General features: G+C 41.9%; 1 protein-coding gene across 2 annotated transcripts in view; it reads left to right on the forward strand.

The window, feature by feature from the left end:
* CCPG1 (cell cycle progression 1) overlaps positions 1–12,971 on the forward strand; it is a 92,093-nt gene that overhangs the window by 385 nt on the left and 78,737 nt on the right. The window lies entirely within an intron of this gene.

Below are 12,971 nucleotides of genomic sequence, written 5' to 3' on the forward strand. Positions count from 1 at the left end.
GGTGTGTGAGAGACCTGTGCTGGCTGTCACTGCTGACCTTCTATACAGCTTACACATGTAGTGTCTTCAGTATGCAGATCAGGAGTTCTGACTTCACTGGCTGCATGCTTGTTCCTGCGAAGGCCTCATTCACACCTGTATGACAGCAATGGGCGGCCCTTTCAGTTGAATGGACTTGTCTTATATGCAAAAAAAGACAGCAAAGTACCTAGTGGAGCATTTTGTCACATTCTGGCTTGCACAATCTTTTTCATTGTGTGTTTTGCAGTGTTTGTGGTGTCATTAACAATTAACAGCACTCCAAGTGTCACAAACAGTTTTGGCACATTGGGGGAAAGGTCACGTGACTGGAGCCTAATTGATGCCGAATATATCAATGGTGGTGGCAGCCAGGCAGATGACATCTGTAGATGGAGGTCACCCCTGATGGCCCACAGGTCCCCTCATACAGTCTTCTATTAAAATGTGTGTTGGTGAGAGTTCACATGATGTACAGTAATCTAGAAGGATTCACTCAGGCCCCGCACTGGCCAAAACAGTTTTTTTGTTTTTAGCTTTGATCCCTGTGGGGGAAGGGAAAGGACCTCCAGTGAGTTCATTGTTGTCAGTTGGAAGATTTGCCCTGACTTCCTGTAGACGAGAGAGATGATGGGAAGTCTCTCCAATGGGGACATAGACTGCTGCAACTGGGGAAGGACTCTTTCGCACTCACAGTGCAGAGCGATCCACTTACAGATCACTTTTCAGAGGGTATTTGACTGGCTGAGAGAAGGTGTTATATAGGGTTTCTCCAGTGGTTGCAAGGGGTTCCTTGAGTAGTGAGCAGTAGCCGATTGATCTTGTGCCTGACAGTGTCCAGCACCAACACCAGTCCGCAAAGCCAACCCAATGGGACTTCACTTCTAGTTTCTCAGATAAGTAATCACTGGCACACCAATGATCAGGTTAGCAGTCTGTAAAGGGAACATTCTTCCCATTGACCACCAACGGAAAGAGTATCCCTTCCAAAGGCCAGCAACGGAAGGAGTATCCCTTCCAAAGGCCAGCAACGGAAGGAGTATCCCTTCCAAAGGCCAGCAACGGAAGGAGTATCCCTTCCAAAGGCCAGCAACGGAAGGAGTATCCCTTCCAAAGGCCAGCAACGGAAGGAGTATCCCTTCCAAAGGCCAGCAACGGAAGGCGTATCCCTTCCAGTGGCCACCAACGGAAGGGGCATTCTCTCCAGTGGCCACCAACGGAAGGGGCATTCTCTCCAGTGGCCACCAACGGAAGGGGCATTCTCTCCAGTGGCCACCAACGGAAGGGGCATTCTCTCCAGTGGCCACCAACGGAAGGGGCATTCTTCCCACTGACCACCAACGGAAGGAACATTCTTCCCACTGACCACCAACGTAAGGAGCATTCTTCCCAGTGATCACCAACATAAGGAGCATTCTACCCAAATACCACCAATGTAGGGGTCATTCTTGTCATTGACTTCCAAAATGTAAGGGAACTATTCTGACAAGTCACCTGGCATGATTTCCACTGACCACCTGTATAGTGTGGGGTGATATACTGTGTTCTGTAGATATAATTTTTAACAGTTTCTCTGATATCAGATCATTATTTCAGGGTTCCTCCATGGCAGGTGTGTTGAGAAAGGCTGATATAGACTATTGTGGCTCAGTTGGATATGTGTTGCTTCTTGGTTGTCTGAGCCGGTAATGTCTTGGGGTAAGTTGGGTTATATCAGCCCAGTTGTAACTTGTCTCTAGAGACTATAATGTTGTGAAGTGTCATGCTGAGGAAGTGCAGGTTCCCGAGCTTTGTTTTCATAATGCTCAGTTCTGGCTTCCTGTGCAGTAAATCAAGATTATAACCTCCCAATGCACAAGTATTGCAGAAATATAGTCGCTATTTCATCAGCTGTGTTAACAAGTATTTAAATTCATAAGGAAATGTATCTGAATGGTGTTCATGTGGTGAGGACAGTTCATGTACATACAAAGAACAATAAACTACTCTAGTTATCGCCTTGTAGGACTGACTACAGACCTACCCGAGGCTCGTGAAGAATTGTTGAGCAGCCTAGAGCTATTAACCTGTTTCCACTGACGTGGCACATATATGCGGTCTCTCTGAGGCTGGGCTTTAACACCAAGCAGCCACATATATGCGTCTATTTGTAAACAATTTATTGTGCTGAGACCTTGCTCACAGCACGCTCCCAGCTCAGCAACTAACATAAGGCAGAGTTCCTGATGCATACTTGTAATTGGGAAATTTCCAATCATGTGACCGCTGGGACAGCCAATCACAGCAGTCACATAATCAGAATGCCCGCCTTTGCCTCCTGATATTTAGAACCTGTTAAAGGGGCAGGGGAAAGGGTGAAAGAGTAACTTCACTTTTGTTGAGAAAATGACAGTCCCCTCTGGGTGATAAATGTACATTGCCAGGATTTCAACAAAGTCTGTTGCAGATTCCTATCTGTTTCTGCTCCAAAGAAATAGCGGTTTGCTTGACCATGTCCTTTGGATACTGATTCTGAACAAAGAGGGTCTGGTTTATTATAATCACCTGGTACACTCTCTGATGAGAAACCTTGCAGGGTCTGCATCCCTTTAGACATGATTACCCTTTGGGAATATCTCACCAAAAAAATAATTCCTATTACAGAGGATGCCTAAAATCTGATTTGTATTTTAGTGCAGACTTCTGGGAAAGTCAGTGAGCCAATCACACAAGCAGGAAACATCATTATTGGAGGCATTCTTTATACCAGTGGTGTACAGAATGCCTCCAGGTTGCCATATTGCTTTGATGTTTACAGAAAAATGACAGCACTGCAGATTGAAAAGGAAAGGTCATTTTTAATACCATTAAATTACAATGTAAATCAGTTGTATATACTATATTATTTTTGTTTTTATTTGCTATATTTATTTGCCCACCAAATTAGAGTTACCCTTTAGGGATGCTGCTCATTTCATACTATTGCATCACTCTTAGGAGGAAAATAGTCAAGTTGATTAGAGGTCTGTGCATTAGTTCTCAGCCTGTGTAAAAGGTGGTATGACATGTTCCTCTCCCTGGAAGGGGCGGCTTTCTGTAGGAGTACAGAGTCTAGCCTCCAGTGATATAATTATAGTCTGTATTTAGAAACCAACTTGATGACTCCTCCTAAGGCTTGTTAATCTTGTGACTCTCAGATGCTGTTTGTTCAATTCTGAGGATCTTTTACACATTTATTATAGAGGTTCTTCTAGGGATTTACTTTTTAAAGGGTAAATTCACATTTTCAGAAAAAAATGAAGAGATGAACCAACACCATACACCCTCCCAACCCCCCACCCTGGTCCCTGCTGTTCTTTCCTCCATGATTGATGAATTGTCGTTGCCCACGCAGCTGATGTAGTGGTCTGAGGATATGAAATACCAGTTCTTCTGCCCCTTCTTTCTGTAGGGCTTCTTGGATGGATCAGAGTGATTCCAATTTGTCAAAGCTGGCTCTGACAAATCAGAATTGCTCTGATCCATTCTGGAGGCCTTACTGAAAGAAGAGGGAGAAGAGTGGAAGAGTGGAGATTTCAAATCCTGGACCCAGTCTACACCAACTGCATGGACACTGACAGCTCATCATCCACGGAGGTAAGTACAGCGAGGACTGGGGGGCGGGGTGGCTGCGGAAGGTGTACGGTGTTGTTTTACCATTTAATTTTTTATGAAAATGTGAAATTAAACTTTATTAATGCAAGTTCATAAAAATGCATATCTTTTAGGGTTGCACCGATACTGGTTTTTTTTTTTTTTTTTTTTTTTTAATCGGTGAGTACGAGTACCAATATTTTTGTTCAAGTACTTACCAATACCTTTGTGGTGCGATTTGAGCCCATACATTAAGTGGCTCAAAATCGCACTGCAAATCTCATTGCACCCACAGGGAAATCGCATTGCATTCCCATTCAAATCACATGCGATTTTTTTTTTTTTTTTTTTTTTTTTTTTTTTTTTTTTTTTTGAGCCCATTCATTTTCTTTGGACTCAGATTGCACCGCAAAGGTATTGGTTTCAGGTATCGGAGAATTTGCACCAGTGTGGGTACTCATGCAAATGCTTAGTATTGGTTTTGATATCGGTGCAACCTTAATATCTTTTTTTTATTGGATACTTATCTGGATTTAATTAGATGTATACCTAAACTGAATGACAGCTTGAGCTTTCTGCTTCTGTAAAAAAAAATTAAAGAGCAACTTTTCCTAGATCTGGGAAAATTAAACGTCAGCAGCTACAAGTACTGTAGTTGGTGACTTTTAGGAAACCGATACGTACCAGTGTATGCAATCTGTTTCCTATGCAGTTGATGCTTCTTAGAGTTCCTGTTCCTCTATGCCACCATTTTGATTTTGGATACTGGCTGTCACTTCTTGATGATTCACAACCGGCTCCCTACAGTGAATGTGCAAGACGGTCTGCAGCCTCCTGAGATGTGTGATGCTATCCCAGGAGGTTGCAAGAGGGCTGAGGCCATGTCATCCTCATCTAGATGAGTAACAAGGAAGTGGGAGCGAGTACCCCCAAAATAAAAATCTGTTATTTCTTGTCAGACGAGTGAGAGAAAAACAAAACATTAGGGAAAAAAAGGCAGACCTTCTGGACCAGTTGGTCCTTTTCTGCTGTCACTCTATTATGTTTCCATGTAATTGATATTTTTTAAAATACTTGTTTTCACCTTTTTAATCTTTGTAGTATCTCAGTTCTGCTGATTTCCTGCTGCACTTTTTATAGACACCTTCCACCTAAATGAATGCACTTCTGCACTGGCAAGTAATGTGGTCTAATACTAATGCTAGCAACATAAGGATTAAAAATAGTCAATGTTGACTGAGAGAGTGAAGTTCTCATCAGAGAAAGATAATATCACCCCTTGCACCACAAAATCTGGAGGAGGTGATTATATCTTTTTCCCAAAACAGGTTGTTTTGGGTGTTTTTTCATTATTTCTTAGCAATTCAGTAAGGTGGGGGGGGGGGGGGGATTGGCGAGTCCATCATAAACAGCAGACCTTGTGCTACATGTAAGGTCCACTTTAAATAGTTGACTAGAAGCTTTAACTTGTTTTTAAATTTCTGTTCAATAATTATTGTATTAACCACCACATTACTGCTGTATTGTATAAAAAAAAAAAAAAAGGCAGAGTGACGGACTTCTATATTTGGCATTTATAAATGTCACTCCAGAAATACGGCAGGTAAATAAGTATTGAACATGTCACCATTTGTCTCAGTAAATATATTTCTATTTCTATTGACATGACATTTTCACCATATGTTGGTAACAACCCATGCAATCCATGCATACAAATAAACCAAAACAGATAAGTTCATAAATCAAGTTATGTGTAATAAAATGGGGAAAAAGTACTGAACACATGAAGAAAGGGAGGCGCAAAAAGGCATGGAAAGCCAAGACACCAGCTGAAATCTTATCAGTATTTAGAAAGCAATCCTTCCCCTTGTTGGAGCAAAATAATATCAGCTGGTTCAGTCTCAACTGATGGCCTATGAAAAGGTCTCATTACCAAGGTGTGACACAAGAAACATCTCATGATGGTTAAAAAAAGAGTCCTCTCAAGACCTTCGCAACCTTATTGTTCAAAACATACTGATGGCATTGGTTACAGAAGGATTTCTGAATGTTCCAGTGAGCACTGTTGGGGCCATAATTCAGAAATGGAAAGAACATCATTTCACCATAAACCGGCCACAACCAGGTGCTTCTCGCAAGACTTCTGACAGAGGAGTGAAAAGAATTATCAGAAGAGTTGTTCAAGAGCCAAGGACCACTTGTGGAGAGCTTCAGAAAGACCTGGAATTAGCAGGAACAATTGTTTCAAAGAAAACAATACGTAATGCACTCAACTGCCAAGGCCTATGTGCAGGCTCACCACCAAGACTCCATTGCTTGTTTAAAGTTTGCTGCAAAACATTTAGACAAGCCTGTGAAATACTGGGAGAATATAGTCTGGTCAGATGAGACTAAAAATGGAACTCTTTGGATGCCATAATACACGCCATGCTTGGAGGTCAAATGGCACTGCACATCACCCCAAAAACTCTATACCAACAGTGAAGTTTGGAGGTGGGAACATCATCGTGTGGGGCTGTTTTTCAGCACACGGTACTGGCAGACTTCTGCAGATGAAATGAGGGTGGACATTTCGGCAAGACAATGTTCCCAAACATGAAGCCAGGGAAACTCTCAATTGCTTTCATAAAAAATAAAGCTGCTAGAAAATTGTCTGACTTTAATCTGATAGAAAATCTATTGAAAGAACTAAAGATCAGAGTTCATAGAATAGTCCAACGGAACCTTCAAGATTTGAAGACTGTTTGTGTAGAAGAATGGGCCAAAATCACACCTGAGCAATGCATGCAATTAGTTTCTCCATACAGGAGGCATCCTGAAACTGTCATTATGAACAAGGATTTTGTGCGAAGTATTAAATAAATTTCAGTTTCGTGTTCAATACTTTTTCCCTGTGTCATAACATTTTATTACACATAACGTTATAAAACTTTCATGTCAATAGCACCTTTTGAAATATATTTACCTAGAAAAACGTGTTCAATACTTCTGTTACCCGCTGTAGCATTTGGGCAGCAAGTGCACCCAATATTGTTGGTGAATTGAGCCATCCTTGAATGGCTGCATTCTCAGATAAAGATACACCAATCCAAGTGGCTCTATACCTTAGTATAGCTGTGATTGGTCATACAGGGGCCAGTCACTGTGATCCCATGATGTAAATAATATGCGCTTTACATATGTGAGCCCACCCCTTTCTCTTATAACAGAGGAAGGGGAGAAAGTGAACGAAATTAATGAATGAGTCATTCATTTCTGAACACAGTAGAGATGATTCAAGTACAGTTTAACTCTTTCACTCCCCCTTCTCTCCTATACATATGATCTGCAGCCTGTATCTTCAGTGAACTGTATATTAAATCTGCAGCATCCTTAATCTGTGCATCTGCGCTTCATCCCATCCCATGGCCTGTATGCACCACATCTAGTGCACCATTGCCCAGCCCTATGTTCTAATCCCTTCTACATAAGCATGTTTCTTAAAAATAAAAAAGTGCACAACTGAGATCACCCCAGGGTCTCTACTTTCCAAAACTGGATAATTTGGGGATTTTTTCGGACTGTTCTACCCCCCCCCCTTCCCCCAGTCCAGCTCAGAAGAGGAGAGTGTTAATCCTGTTCCATCTTTGGTTGTGCCATGTAATAACTGCACAGGCAGAGAAAAAGATATGAGCTGTCTACTGACAGCTTACATCCCATATGACAGGTTCGCATCTGATGGGAATCTGCAGCAGTTTTCTGTGGAAAACTGCCTTATTTCCTCTGTTAATTAGGTGCAGACCTGTATTAGTTTCTATATCACTCTGTAATAGAAGCTGAGAAGGTGGTGCAGATAGACCAGAAAGGATAAGTTCAGATTAAAAAAAAAAACATAAAAAAACACAACAACAATGATAATAAATAAATAAAATCAACTGAACTTTGATCTCCCTTCAGTATGAGGACAGTACATTTACAGTTGGACACCCAGCAGCTGGTATGACAGTAATGTGTCCGCACTCATCTCCTTCACTGCATGGTGATGACAGACCCCCCCCCCCCCATACATAACAATGTATTCCAAACTCCTTATTTTCAGAGATTTTATTTCTTATTTTCTGGCTTAGCCATTTGTATCGTGCTAAAGAGCAGGAATGGCCAAACACGATTGAAATTTCATACTTCCCAACATGTCCTACCATGTCCTACCTACTAGGGAACACAACGCATCACAAATTTTGTTACAGCCCATAAAGTGAAGAAGCCTTCGGTTGTGTATTAAAATATTAATTCTGGAAATACCAGAATACCTTTATACACTACTTCTCCTTACAATGGACAGATAAAAGATTTTTCCTCAAACCACTGACAGATGTAATGCCAATTAAATAACTCAGCTCAGCACTATCTTTACCTATAATGTCCACATACCAGAACCACAATATAATTCTAGAAATGATTCTTCTGTGAAAGAAATAGACTTTCATAAAGGAGAAGTATAGCCAAAGCTTTTTCGGCTATACTTCTACGAATCACAGGAGTGCAGTTGATCCTGCACAACTGTGACCCATTTTCAGCCAACAGTAGGCTAAAGCCATCACTCAGCTGGTCTAGGCTCTGGAAAGATCCAGACCATACCCAGAAGCCTGACCAGCACCTGGCTCAGCCTCTCAGCAATCCACCGAAAGCCTGAGCCAGCCACTCCTGCCCCCTCCACAGCCCAGTGCTCTGGAGGGGCAGAGCAGAGAGCCGGTGACTGACAATTATGGCTCTCTGTTTAGAGCAGAGGAGGAGAATTTAGCGATCAGCAGTGTTTGATCACTCAGTTCTCACTGCAGAGCCAGAAGCATTGATATGATACTGCAGCCACCTAGAGGAGTATACTTTTTTTTTTCTTTTAAAGCCCATAGTTCTGTTTTAAGCATATGCGAATACTCCAGTGTTCATAGGCTGGGCACAGGTTCACTTCAACCAACAACTTTCTTGTGTATGTATATTACCATATCAACCTATGAGATTGTGTTGTGGCATTCTTAATCGCATCACAAAGCTTTGGTGGTTTGATGTTAACTGATGGCAAAAAATATAAGCAGAATTAGAGAAGTGGATAAAAATATTAATCCCCAAAACGTTTGCTACTTTCTTTTACATGCTGAGAAAAATATAAGTGTGTTGATGAAGCCTCGAGTATGAATTTGAACAAAGTGATGTTCTGCGATGCTTAACTGTTAAGTGTTTGTATTCTGAAGTTATAATTATCCTTTATGGCAAGGGTAGGCAAACTTCAACCCTCCAACGGTTGATGGAGCTACAAGTCCCATCATGCCTCTGTCTCTGGACGTTATACTTGTGGCTGCAAGACTCTTGCAATGCCTCATGGGACTTGCAGTTCTTCAACAGCTGGAAGGCCGAAGTCGCCTAGCTTTGCTTTATAAGATACAATATAGTGGTGCAAAGATTAAACGAGGCAGAAACCAAACTAGTCTTCAAAACATTTGTTTCTCACCACAGCGTTCTCTCTGTGGCCTCCAAAAACAATTACAGCTTTAACTGTCACACCCATTCTTCCTTCAGTCTAATACCCTGAAATTCAGATGACAAACACCACTTTCAGATGGATCGTGCAATAATCTAATCGTTAGTACACAGCTTTCAACAGCCAATCACAACAGTTCATGCGACAATATCCAAAGGAACATATGTATGATAACAGCGCAAGTAATTTGCATTTAATCAGTACAGTATTCGTCTGAACAAAATCAAGAGACCAAGACCACGAATGCTCAGAAACTAAAGGATACATTACAATACAATATATTACATTACTTTCGAAGTTTTCTTCTGTCATACGAGAATTTTTGTAACTCTAGTAACCTCTTCATTTTCAATGTAAGACTAACATGCAACAGAAAACGAAATCAGTTGCCCGATTATCTAATCATTTGTACTAGGCATAAGGCAGGGCATAGATGATTATTTATTTTTAATTCAAGCAGCAGGTTGAAAAAAAAAAAAAGACGAACCGATTCCCTCATCCACACATTTGATGTGGATTGAGGAGTCACTTCTGCTGAGCTATTGTATTCTGCCGACGGGGAGCCTTCTGGCACTGATCATTTGGGAAAAACTTAACAGTCTGGTTGTATGTAAGTCAAATGGACAGGTTGACTTGTGTACAACCAGCTTGCCCATACATGGACTGAAATTCAGCTGGTCCCACCTGAAGAGGCAGAATAGCAATTCATGTGTGGCTGGCTTCATTTTGTAACCTTACCCATACTAATCACGTTTAAGCCATGGGTTGCAGGAAAGAAAATCGCTCGATTGCCCCACAGAGTTATTGTGTTCTCACGACAGGGGAGGGGAAGCCGTCCCTGCCAGGAGAACACAGCTGGCAATAATAGCATGAAAAATCCGACAGGTTGGTTGTACCCAAGTCGTACAACAATTGAATTGGGTACAGTCAGCCTGCTCATAGATGGTTCCATCTAATCCTAAAATACGATTTTGAGATAACGTGGACCATAGCTCAAAATGCATGGTGTGCATATCAGATTACAGATAACAAGTTTACTTGCCCAAGCAACATGGGCAAAAGCCAGGGTGTAAGGCAAGAGAATTTTTTTTTTTTTTTTGAGGGTGATGTCATTGGCCCTTTCAACAAGATCCTGGGAATGGAGAAGAACCCAAATCCCGCAAGAAGATGCTCCTACACAGTGCTGATGCGTGGGAGATTTGGAATTCTCAGCCTTGACCTCTGAAACATGTTTACTGATGAGTACTTCTAATGGCACCCATAGGTGCTCTGGTGCACACCAAATCTTTTACAGCTGTGCATAGTAACCAATCAGCTTATAACTTCAGCTTGTTCAGTTAAGCTTTGACAATAAAACGTGGAAGCTGATTGGTTACTATGCAGAGCTGCACCATATTCTGTGTACACCAGTTTTGGTAAATCTCCCCTTAGCTCCAGTTCACACTGGTGCTGCTTTGAAATCGCGCTACTTCTGCGCAATTTTAAAGCCGAATTTCAGTGCGATTTGCACTGCCGATTTCATTGTGGCTTGTGACTTCATATAAAAGAAGTCAATGCAAGTTGCAATAAAATCGGCATGAAGTAGTGCAGGAACCTTTTTCATGATCGCTGCGACATGAGAACGTTTACATTGCCAGCAGTGGGGTGTGACTTTTAATGCGATTTAGAATTGTCAAATAGCATGATAAGTCGCACCAGTGTGAACTGGGGCTTAGTGTTTGCTAGAGTTGCATTCATTTGAAGCCATATATTTTATTATTGTTATGCAGTCCGTTTATATATTTTTTTCTACCTAATATGTAGACTGTTGCAGTTCCAGCTGACTGTCCCTACATAGAGTATAGCGATCCAGATCTCCTGCAGTGTGACATGCTTCCTGCATAGTGCTTCACTCATAAACTGCTCAGGGAGTGGGAGGGTTGTTGATTGGAGCATCATGCATAGTGCGTGTCGGACTGCTGGAGATACAGACCACTGTGCTTTGTGTGAGAACAATGGTCTGTGGCATGTTGCTGCCACAAGGCAGATTGATGTGGCAGTAAAGCACTTCTAACACCCAGACAAAATAATTTACTGATTTTTATACACCGGATCTTTACATAGCTGTGTGCATTGTCCCATAGACAGTAATGCACCTGTATTTAGATCCATAAAAAGAAAAAACACTACAATGCGTCTTTTTTGCCCATCTGCAAGAAACAATATTCTTTACTTATTATGTAGCCTGACTGCAAAACAATAATACGCAACATGGCTTAAATTGGGCTTTAGATCACCAGTGTTCTGTACAAGAGAGTTTCTGCTTCTGGGAAGGAAGTAAAAAAATAGATTTTTTTTTTTACATGCTTACCTGTAAAATCCATTTCTTAGAGTACATCACGGGACACAGAGCAGGCTATTCATGACTATGTGGTTTATAGGCCACCTATAGGTGTATGGACACTGGCTGACCAATTAGAGAGGAGGTCCTCCCCTATATAACTCCTCCTATATAGGAAGTACTTCAGTTTTTGTAGCAAGCAATGAAAATTCCAGAAACGGGCGGGACCTCGGTGTCCCGTGATGTACTCCAAGAAATGGATTTACAGGTATGTAGAAAAATCCAATTTTCTTTATCATACATCACGGGATAAACCGTAGGCTATTCATGACTATGTGGGATGTTCCAAAGCAATTAGAAATTTGAGGGGAGGTGACACCATGATAGCCACCATCCATCATCCCTCAGGACCTACTCAGCCGCCCGTAAAACACTGCGGCCAAAGGCAGAATCCTCTGTGGCTCTGACATCCACCTGGTAGAACCTTGTGATTGTGTGAACTGAAGACCATGTAGCAGCCTTGCAAACCTGAGCCATTGATGACTGATGGTGGATTGCCCGCCAAGATGCCCCCACACTGCTGAAAGAGTGTGCCTTCACCTGAAAGGGTGGGATTTTAACTTTCAAACCATAGGCTTGAATGATTAATTGGTAGATCCAATGAGAAAAATAGCCTTGGATGTCGCATGCCCCTTCCTAGGCCCTTTGGCAGCACAAATAGAGCATCTGACCTCCTGACCCGTGCTGTCGCCTTCAAGAAGACTCTTACAGCATGTACCACATCCAAGGTATGCAGAGATATTTCTCTTGCCGACTGTGGCCTAGGAAAGAATGAAGGCAGAACTATGTCCCGATTGAGATGAAAACTAGAAACCACCTTAAAAAACCACAGATGAGGTTGCAGCACCACCTTATCAAAATGCAAAACCAGAAATGGATCTCTGCAAGATAGAGCTGCCTGCTCTCACACCCTTTTCGCAGAAGTGTTTGCCACTAGAAACAACACCTTATGAGTCAACAGAACCAGTGGAATCTCTCCAATAGGTTCAAATGGTGGCTTTTGCAAAACCTTCAAAACCAAGTTCAGGTCCCAAGGACACAAAGGCAACCTGACAGGAGGAGCCATACGCATCACTCTTTGTAAAAAAAGTGCAGACCAAAGAGTGAGACACAATGGGCCTCTGGAAAAAAATAGCTAATGCTGAAACCTGACCCTTAATGGTTCCAAAAGCCATATTCTTCTGCAACCCTGTTTGAAGAAAACAGAATCTTGCCAATCACTTTCATGGGTAATATTTGTGAACCTCACATCAGGCAATGTAAGCCTTCCAGGTTCTGTAATAAATGTTCCTAGAAACTACCTTTCTAGCACCCAAAATGATGGGGATGACAGAATCCGATACGCCCCTATCCTTCAGGATCTAGATTTCAATAGCCACGTGGTCAAATTTAGCGACCGTAAAGCTGGGTGCAATATACCTTGAGACAACAGGTCTGGCCAATACG

This window comes from Staurois parvus, unplaced genomic scaffold (genome assembly GCF_062004578.1).
Source record: "Staurois parvus isolate SC_StPar_1 unplaced genomic scaffold, SC_StPar_1.0 ptg000054l, whole genome shotgun sequence".
NCBI classification, from domain to species: Eukaryota; Metazoa; Chordata; class Amphibia; order Anura; family Ranidae; genus Staurois; species Staurois parvus.